This window comes from Lepus europaeus, chromosome 13 (genome assembly GCF_033115175.1).
Source record: "Lepus europaeus isolate LE1 chromosome 13, mLepTim1.pri, whole genome shotgun sequence".
Lineage (NCBI taxonomy): Eukaryota > Metazoa > Chordata > Mammalia > Lagomorpha > Leporidae > Lepus > Lepus europaeus.
The window spans coordinates 99,210,322-99,221,364 of NC_084839.1; the positions used below are offsets into that span (position 1 = coordinate 99,210,322).

The 11,043-nt window shown below is 40.7% G+C and overlaps 1 pseudogene; it reads right to left on the reverse strand.

Annotated features, from left to right (window-relative positions):
* Positions 1 to 4,201: 4,201 nt before the first annotated feature.
* Positions 4,202 to 10,171, reverse strand: LOC133772442 (exosome complex component RRP40-like; annotated as a pseudogene).
* Between the last annotated feature and the right edge of the window lie 872 nt (positions 10,172 to 11,043).

Genomic DNA, 11,043 nt, shown 5'->3' on the forward strand with positions numbered 1-11,043 from the left:
CCTCCAGCCCCCGCCCCCACCCTTGCTGGCCCGCTGAGAGATGACCCAGAGCAGCGGTAGCTCGGGCTCCACTTGCTCAGCACCAACAGTGGTCCGCGCCCCGCAGGCAGCTCTTGCAGCTCCAGTTTCCGAGCCCGCATTCGCAGCAAGTCCGCCGAGGCGCTGTGGTGGGATACAAGTGGAGGCCGCTGTGGGCTGCAGCAGGGGCCCTTGGCCTGCGAGCTGCTCCTGCAGACTCCGGTAATAAAATCTGTAAAGTTTTTTTTTTTTTTTTTAAATTCCATCGTAAACACTCCATGTAATTGCCGTCTGGTGGACTTTTAAGAAAACGCCAAACACTTATTGTTTATAACTAAACATTCCCAGTAACTGAACACTGCCTACACTAGGCACTCATCTTATTATTTTCAAAATGCTATCTATTTATTTACATTTTATTTGCAAGAGATCATTCCATTCAACCATTCACTCTACAAATGCCACAACAACCAGGCCTGGGCCAGGAGGCCAGGCCTCAGTATGGGTCTCCCATGTGGGTGACAGGGACCCAGATACCTCAGCTATTATCTGTTGCCGCCCCAGGACTTGCATTAGCAGGAAGAACATTAGACCAGAATTAGAACAGAGCAAGAACATGGACCAGGCACTCTTATATAGATGTGGGCATCTTGCCTGCTTCTCCGAACGCCAATCCCCAGTCCTCTTTGTATATGAACCTTCAAGATATGGTGATAGTCACTGCTGCAGGTTTGTATTCCTGTTTTGGGTTCTTAATATGTACATATTTTATTAAAATATTTTGTATGCCAAGAAAGTGATTTTTCTTCACCTAAAGGAGTCTCACCTCCTGCAATCAGTGGAGACAGAGAGTACAATATTATGAAGCTTTATAGAATTTAAGCTAGTGTATAGGAACTGCATGTAAGTCATTTTTAAAATGAAACTGGTAGTACTTAAGGTGAATTTAAAAGTAATCCTGGAAATCCAAATGGCCAACAGGCACATGAAAAAATGTTCAAGATCACTAGCCATCAGGGAAATGCAAATCAAAACTACAATGAGGTTTCACCTCACCCCAGTGAGAATGGCTCACATACATAAATCTACCAACAATAGATGCTGGCAAGGATGTGGGGAAAAGGGACACTAACGCACTGTTGGAGGAAATGCAAACTGGTTAAGCCACTATGGAAGTCAGTCTGGAGATTCCTCAGAAACCTGAATATAACCCTACCATACAACCCAGCCATCCCACTCCTTGGAATTTACCCAAAGGAAATTAAATTGGCAAACAAAAACGCTGTCTGCACCTTAATGTTTATTGCAGCTCGATTCACAATAGCTAAGATCTGGAATCAACCTAAATGCCCATCAACAGTACTGGATAAAGAAATTATGGGATATGTACTCTATTGAATACTATACAGCAGTAAAAAACAATGAAATCCAGTCATTTGCAACAAAATGGAGGAATCTGGAACATATCACGCTGAGTGAAATAAGCCAGTACCAAAGGGACAAATATGTTATCCCTGATTGGCGACAACTAACTGAGCACCAAAAAGGAAACCTGGTGAAGTGAAATGGACACTATGAGAAATGGTGACTTGATCAGCCCTTGCTCTGACTGTTGATGAACAACTTAATACTTTATCCCTTTTAGTATTTTTTTTTGTTCTACTTAATACTATTGGTTGAACTCTGTAATTAATACACAATTACTCTTAAGTGTTGAAACAACTGAAAAGTGATCCCTGTTAAATATAAGAGTGGGAATAAGAGAGCGAGGAGATGTACAGTTTGAGACATGCTCAATCGGACTTGCCCCAAATGGTAGTTAGAAACGTGCCAGGGGATTCCAATACAATCCCATCAAGGTAGCATGTACCAATGCCATCTCACTAGTCCAAGTGATCAATTTCAGTTCACAATTGATCACACTGATAGGACTAAGAGTCAAAGGGATCACATAAACAAGACTAGTGTCTGCAAATACTAACTGATAGAATAAAAAAGGGAGAGAATGATCCAACATGGGAAGCGGGATACACAGCAGACTCATAGAATGACAGATGTCCTAAACAGCATTCTGGCCTCAGAATCAGCCTTTAAGGCATTTGGATCTGGCTAAAAAGCCCATGAGAGTATTTCAGGCATGGAAAGCCAAGACACTGTGGCAAAAAAAAAAAAAAATGACCTAAATGAAAGATCTCCACGAGTGAGATCCCAGTGGAAAGAACAGGTCATCAAAGAATGAGGTGCCTTTCTCTGAAGGGAGGAGAGAACTTCCACTTCGACTATGACCCTGTCTAAATATGATCAGAGTTGGTGAACTCAAAAGGCCTCCATAGCCTTGGCAACTCATGACAAGAGCCTAAGGTGATTACTAATGCCATAAACAAGAGTGTCAAATTGTTAAGTCAACAACACAAGTCACTGTGCACTTACTCCTCATGTGGGATCTCTGTCCTTAATGTGCTGTACATTGTGATTTAATGCTGTAACTAGTACTCAAACAGTATTTTACACTTTGTGTTTCTGTGTGGGTGCAAACTGTTGAAAGCTTTACTTAATATATGCTAAATTGATCTTCTGTATATAAAGAGAATTGAAAATGAATCTTGATGTGACTGGAAGGGGAGAGGGAGCGGGACAGGGGAGGGTTGCGGGTGGGAGGGACGTTATGGGGGGGAAGCCATTGTAACCCATAAGCTGTACTTTTGAAATTTATATTCATTACATAAAAGTTAAAAAAATTAATCCTGGGTGGACTTCTTGTAAGGATTTATTTATTCATTTGAAATCAGAGTAAGGCCGGTGCTGTGGTGCAACAGATTAAAGCTCTGGCCTGAAGTGCTGGCATCTCATATGGGCACTGGTTCGAGTCCTGGCTGCTCCTCTTCTGATCCAACTCTCTGCTATGGCCTGGGAAAGCAGTAGAAGATGGCCCAAGTCCTTGGGCCCCTGTACCCACATGGGGGACCTGGAAGAAGCTCCTGGCTCCTGACTTTGGATCAGCTCAGCTTCGGCCATTGCGGCTGTTTGGGGAGTGACCCCTCTCTCTGTTTCTATGTCTCTCTGTAATTCTGTCTTTCAAATAAAAAAAAATCTTTAAAAATCACAGTTAAAACATCTTTCATCCACTGGTTCACTCCCCGAATGGTCACAATGGCCAAAGCTGAGCTGATCCAAAGCCAGGAGCCAGGAGCTTCATCAGGGTCTCTCATGAGGATGGCAGGGACCAAAAAATGAGGACCATCTTTCACTGATTTTCCCAGGTCATTAGCAAGGCTGAATCATAAGTTGAGCAACTGGGACTCAAACTGACACCATTATGGGTTGCCAGTGTCACAGGTGGCAGCTTTACCTGCTATGCAACAATACATGTCCCTTGGGTGGACTTTTTTTTTATATAACATTTAAGACGCTGCTTCTGATGCCAACCATCCCTTACCAGAGGGCCTGTGTTTGAGTCTCATCTCCACCTCAGATTCCCACTTCCTACCATCAGGCACCCTGCTGTAGGTGATGGTTCAAGTACTTGGGTCTGTGCCAGCAGATGGGAGACCCAGATTGGGTTAAAGGCTTCTGGCTTCAGTGTGGCTGCAGGTATTTTGGGGAGTGAACAAGTAGATAGGACTTCTCTCTCTCTACTTCTCCATATGTCTCACTACTATCATCAGACACTAATGATTGTATTTTAAAAATTGAAAGAGAGAGAGAGAGGGTAATTCCATTCTCTGGTTAACTCCCCAGAGGACTGCAGTAGTTGGGGCTGGGCCAGGCCAATACCAGGAGCCAGGAAGTCCACCGAAGTCTCACATGTATGACAGGGAACCAAATATTTGAGTCATATTCTGCCTACCAGCGCATGGTCAGGGAGCTGTATCACCTCAAAGCAGTCAAGATTTGAACTGACACTTCAAAATCATGTAAAAACCAATGAAACATAAAACTTACTTCTTAGTAAAGCCTATAGTACAGAATGAAAAATAATGCATCATTATTTTATAATTACTTTCTCCCCAACAAAGTATGGAGAAAACCAGTGACTCTCCTATTTAGGACTCTGATCAGACAGTATGTACAGTCACATCTTGACTTCTGGAAATTTAAAAGGCAGAGGTTTATCCAAAAAAGTTTCCTCCAGGAAACCCACAATTTCTTGGCTCAATTGTCTCATTTTAAAAATTCATATTTATCAACTTTCTATCAAAATGAAGATTTGTTTTCTTTGATCTGCTGTCATATGTTCACCAGATTCTAAAATATTTGAGAAAATTAAAATCTGCTGAATGGTCTTTGCCTTAACCCATATTCCATGCATTCCAAATACAGTCTCCACTGCATGTCTTCCCACTTCCCACATGATCTCACAATCTAGCACTGATAGCTTTGTAATTTGGTCCATGGTCACTTTCAAAAGGCCATCTTGTCCAATAATATTTGTTTCATTGATTCTTGCACACCTGTTAATCTCTGATTATGTATCATGATGAGCAAAGAAACTGACCATAGATAAGACCTCCAACCTGCATATTCAGCCTGTTTCTTTCAGTTGCACTTTCAAATGCCATGTAAGACAACAAACCTGGCTCGCTCCTTTCTACATCAACTTTTAATAGAGCTCCAGATGTAGCTATTACAAAGCCAGTCACATGGTCTCCTTTCCATGGAACATATAGCTTCTGCTGCAAGTCCACAGAGTAAATGCCACTGCTGGGCTCCAAGAGATGGGGCAGTCCCCAGAGCACCACAAACCGCAGCTGCACATCACGACTAACCTCAAGTGTGCACTGGCATTCAGGCCACATGTCACTCCCCTGCAGTGCCAGTGCCTTCTGCAATATTCCTGTCCTGAAGAAGCAGCACCTCACCTGGGAGTGCTATCTCATTGAGAACTGTGTGTGCCACCTGTACACTGTCACCTGTGAGACTCAGCCGCACTAAATAGAGATGGAAATATTTCTCTTCCTACTTGATTTCTGTGACATCTAACTGCACCAGCTATTTTTCTTTGCACTTTTCTTCTTTTTATTCATAGAAAAAAACCTCTTCAGGGAATTTTTTCTATATCTTCAGTTTCTTTTCTGTTAGATTGTGAACTTTTATTCTTTTAAATATCAAAATATGCTTCACAAGATTTTGACCTTGTCTTTATTTTAATCACCACTCTACCCATTGTCTGTTAATCATTCCACCTATTCTCTAGTTTCAATGATTACTTTATGCAGATGAATCAAAATGTATGTTTAGGATGTATTTGATAAATATAAATCAACTTCACAATAAAACAATGTACTTATACATGATTACAGCATTTTTTTTTAATTTTTTTTTTTTGACAGGCAGAGTGGACAGTGAGAGAGAGAGACAGAGAGAAAGGTCTTCCTTTTGCCGTTGGTTCACCCTCCAATGGCCGCCGCGGTAGCGCGCTGCGGCCGGCGCACCACGCTGTTCCGATGGCAGGAGCCAGGTGCTTCTCCTGGTCTCCCATGGGGTGCAGGACCCAAGGACTTGGGCCATCCTCCACTGCACTCCCTAGCCACAATGATTACAGCATTTTAAAAATTTCTTGAATCTTCTTTTTTAAAAAGGCATAGTGACAGAAAGAATAGAGACCTCCACTCACAGGCTCACTCCCCAAATGCCTTCAATGGTAAAGGATGGGTATTCGGAACCAGAAACTAACATTCTGAATCTCCCACATGAGTGTAAGGGACTCAAGAACCCGACGTTTTGTCAACTGTCTCCAAGGCACACCAGCAGGAAACTGAATTGGGAGCAGAAGTGGAAATTGATTTTAGGCTCATCAAAACAGAATGTTGGAGTATCATGTTGTAGCAACCATGTTGCTACATTTAAAACCATGTTTTAAATATGCATACAATTGTTTTAAAGAGCTATCGAACATAATTTTTACTGTGCTTGTGTTTTGGCTTAGAGCTGATTTACTCTTTTTCTAAAATTGTAATTCTTACGTGGTACTATATAATTGAAAAATTATTTTAAAGATTTATTTTCTATTTTACTTGAAAGGCAGAATTACCTAGAGAGACAGAGAGAAAGAGAGAGATCTTCCATCTTTAATCCCCTCCCCAAATGGCTCCAACAGCCAAGGCTGGACCAAGCTGAAGCCAGGAGCTTCTTCTGGGTCTCCTACTTGGGTGCAGGAGCCCAAGTATTTGTGCCATCTGCTGATTTCCTATGTGCATTAGCAGGGAGATGGATCATAAGTGGAGCAGCCAGGTCTTGATCTGGCACCCTTATGGGATGCCAGTATCATAGGCAGAGGCTTTACCTATCACACCACAATGCCAGCCCCTGTGGAAAAGTTTTTGTAAGTATATTTTGCCGGTGCCGCGGCTCACCAGGCTACTTTGCCTGCGGTGCTGGCACCCTGGGTTCTAGTCCTGGTCGGGGTGCCGGATTCTGTCCCAGTTGCTCCTCTTCCAGTCCAGCTCTCTGCTTTGGCCCAGGAGTGCAGCGGAGGATGGCTCAGGTCCTTGGGCCCTGTACCCACATGGGACACCAGGAGGAAGCACCTGGCTCCTGGCTTTGGATCGGTGCAGCGTGCCAGCCACAACGTGCTGGCTGCATTCAGCCATTGGGGGGGTGAACCAACGGAAAAAGGAAGACCTTTCTCTCTGTCTCTCTCTGTCTCTCTCTCACTGTCTAACTCTGCCTGTCAAAAAATAAAGAAATAAAGTATACTTTAATCATTCCTGACTTTCAGTCTCCTTAGTACAAAATAAAAAATCCTAAACATTCAACAAAAGGATATACTTAATCTCTTTCTAATTTACCTCTCTAACCTCAATTTATATCTTGTTTTTACAAGTACGGTAAGCTTTGACCAAATCAAACTATCTTCAGCTCTACTCCCAAGCTTTCTTCTATGGCTTTTCACTCTGCTTGAAGTACTTAGTTGCACTCAATCACTTTATATCCTAAATAATGCTTTGATGTTCAGCTAAGGAGTCCTCCTATGTGGGAGATTTTCCTGATCTCTGCCTAAAACTTTGCAGAGTTGGCTGCTTCCCCTCCCACTACTGAGGATCCTGTGTAGTATGTGTTTTGATTATACATTAAATTTCATTTATTACAGTTGATGGTTTAATTAATGAAAGATATCCTTTAAATGATATGGATCATATCTCATATCTTTCTACATTTTAATGTTTCATGCTCAAAAATATGTCAAATGGATTGTCTAGAATACAGAAAAAATTGATATTGATTTTGTCAAGTAAAGCCACAAATAAACTTATTAAAATTTGATTGTTAATTTTAAGTGAAAGCTTATGTTTTATTGGTTCAATCAGTAAGTGTTTCAAAGTACATATGATTTTTATTATTTTTCCCCAAACCAAAAAATCAGAAACATAAATCTCCCTATCAAAGCTTAGGGAAGATACATATAGTATTGTTTTCATAAATATTAATTCAAATATTTTAAATGTACATAAAAACGTTTTAATATTAAATAGATACTAGTGTGCTAGTATCTATAGATACTAGAAAAAAGATAATAGCAGCCTGATTAATTAAAATAGCTATCCTATTTAAAGTAACTGAATATTCTAAAAAATTAATCCAATTATCTTTAAAGCGCATCTGACAAAATAAAGGGGAGCTGCTAGGACAAATTCAGGAGGAAAGATAAATTCAGGTGAGAAGAAGATGGAGCTCCTTCCTGTTTTGATTTGTTAAGATTTGTTCACCTTCTATAAATAAAATTATTTTTAAAAATTAGCTTTTCACGGACAGCGCTGCGGCTCACTTGGCTAATCCTCTGCCTGCAGTACCAATACCCCGAGTTCTAGTCCCAGTTGGGGTGCCGGACTCTGTCCCGGTTGCTCCTCTTCCAGTCCAGCTCTCTGCTGTGGCCCGGGAGGGCAGTGGAGGATGGCCCAAGTGCTTGGGCCCTGCACCTGCATGGGAGACCAGGAGGAACCACCTGGCTCTAGGCTTCGGATCGGCGCAGTGCACCAGCCGGTAGTGGCCATTTGGGGGGTGAACCAATGGAAGGAAGACCTTTCTCTTTGTCTCTTTCTCTCACTGTCTAACTCTGCCTGTCAAAAAAGAATTAGCTTTTCGAAAATTCATACACACATATAATTTGTTTTGTATTTATCTCCAAATTTGGAGCTCTCTGAAATTCTCTGTCAGCATGTTTGGTGTCTGGAGCTCTGCTGATGCTCCCTATATCAAGGTGGTTTTTTTCTAGCAGCTCGGGAGTAAGTTGACAGGGTCTTCATGCCTCAGAAGGATGCAATCAATTCTATTTCATCAGATACTTTTCTTGACTAGCATTACAGAATTTATTGCTGCTCAACACCCTATAATTTTGGAGTGTTTTCTGCTTTGCTACAATTAATTGAAAACAATTACTTTGAGATACATTTCAGCTACTGCTATCAATTTAGAAGAAATATTTCTTTAGAAAATGTTTGCCTTGAGCATTTCTTTCCTTTTGTGAACATTGTGGTTTGTGTTAGCTTAAAAGGTAAATCATATGAAATACCTCACATGATCTCAGTGATCTGTTCTTGAAAATCACATGAACAGCCATACGGTATACACAAAGCTACAACAAAGTGCTCTGAGGTTCTTTTCCATTATTGGAAACACCAAAAATTAGACTGAATCAGTTTAAATGTTAACAATTTTCTTAATTATAAATAAAATATAATACAATGTGCACATACAAGCACAAAGTTTAAACATAAACTTATGATCTCTAGAAAATTTCTTTGTGAGATTTGCATGACCTCTCTTGGTGCTAGGGGCTTTACTCAGAGCCAACTGGTTGGCATACCATGTTTACAAAGTTTTGTTTGAGCTTATAATGTTGTATTAGTTATTTTTGCATGTAATTCAACTAATTTGCCCTATTTAACTATGTGTTTCAACATTTTATATGTGACAAATTAAAAATGTTATTTGATAAGAAATAATCATTTGATTTTTAATTTAGAATCAGCATTTTTTGGGTCAGCTCAGTTGAGCAGTTCCTTTGATCCTCTGGTATCAAAAATAAGGGCTGAGTCATCTAGTGCCTTGACTGAGGCTGGGGCATTGAAGATGGCCTCACTAACATGTCTGGTGTTTTGTGCTGGCTCTTGACTAGGCCCTGTTTTTCCAACAGGCAGGCCCCAGTCTTCATCAAATGATGACTGTGCCAAATAAGGAAAATTCTATCAGGCAAATACTTTTTAAAAAGTATTTATTTATTTATATATTTGAAAGGCAGAGTAACAGAGAGAGGAGAGGCAGAGAGAGAGAGAGAGAGAGGAAGAGAGAGAGAGAGAGAGAGAGAGAAGAGAAGTCTTTCATCTGCTGGTTCACTCCCCAGATGGCCACAATGGCCAGAGCTGCGCTGATCTGAAGCCAGGAGCCAGGAGCTTCCTCTGGGTCTTCCAATGCATGTGCAGGGGCCCAAGGACTTGAATAATCCTCCACTGCTTTCCCAGGCCATAGTAGAGAGCTGGACCAGAAGTGGAGCAGCCAGGACACAAGCCAGTGCCCTTATGGGATGCTGGCACTGTGGGCAGTGGCCTTCCCGCTACACCAAAGCGCCAGCCTCTAGGCAAACACTTTTAAAAACTCTGCCTCATTTACTGATGTCCCACTGACTAAAGCAAATGAAATGGCAAAATCAAGGGCCATTGTCTGGAAGGACTATGTGAGAGTGTAGATACCTGGAGGTATATCATTTGGAAACCTTATTGGAAAACTATATACCATAAACATTTTCCTAAAACTTGTGGGCAAAAATGTAATGTTACAAGATGCATCCTTTTATGCTACTTAAGGTATGTAAAAGTAATGGGCATTGTAGTGAAAACCCTATTGTGGATTCCTGTGAGGTGTAACTGTATTAATAGGAAAATAGTTAATTATAACTAAATATTTCTTATGTAGTATAAAGTTTAGCAACAGCATGATGTTCCTCTTTTTGTTAGACTGTAATTTATTCAAACAGTCTTTAAAATTTTAAATTAGGGACTGTTGTTGTAATGCAACAGGTTAAGCCACTCCCTGTAAAGTGGAATCTCATATCAGAATGCCAGTTCATATCATGGCTGATCTTCTGCTCAAGCTCCTAGCTCATATTCCTGGGAGGGCAACAAAAGATGACCCAAGTACTTGGGCTACTGCCGTTCATATGCGAGTTCCAGTCTCTTGACTTTGGCCTGTCCCAGCCACGGTCATTGTGGCCATTTGAGGAGTAAAGCAGGAGATGGAAAATCTCTCTCTCTCTCTCTCCCTCTCTCTCTCTCTCTATCTCTCATATGTGTGTATAAATGTTACATGTTATATACAGTCACTCTGCCTTTCAAATAAATGCGTAAATATTTTCATTATTTACAATAGCATGATTTATGCAGTTATTAGCTAGTAAATGTTCTCAATAACTATATGATAACTTAGCCTTGATCTCTACTCATTAATGGCATTGTGGGTGTTCTTCCAAGGAGATGCTTCTTCCTACCTGTTCCTATGGGTAGATGATTTTTCCACCCCAAGGGGGTGATTGTTTTGTTTGTCCAGCTACTGTGTCTGTTATTCTCTATTCATTTCTATCATGAATTTCTTGTCCAATGAAATACATGCACAAGACAGACATGTTCTCTCAGGATTCCCTGCCCTCACCTTCTCTTCCAGCTGTACTTAAGGAGACATCTACATGTGTCCAAGACCAAAGGGGACAAATACATCTCCATTATTTCATTAGCTCCAGCTTGTTTACATTTTATTTTAGCAGATCTACGAGGGTTCATTAGTTAAAATAAAATAATGAAATATATCAATATATGTAAATAAGTGTTAACATCAGAGAATATACATAAACAAGATAAAGATGGCATGATTATAAGACATCAGAGCCATCTACATTGAGTATAACTTGGTATCTGGTCTTTCTGATGACAGTACAAGAAGACATTTGTTATATCATTCTAACTGAAACTTAGAGAAGAATGTGCTAAATTCTTTGGTCTTTATTAGTCATATAGATGATGTAGTGGACAGGTGTTT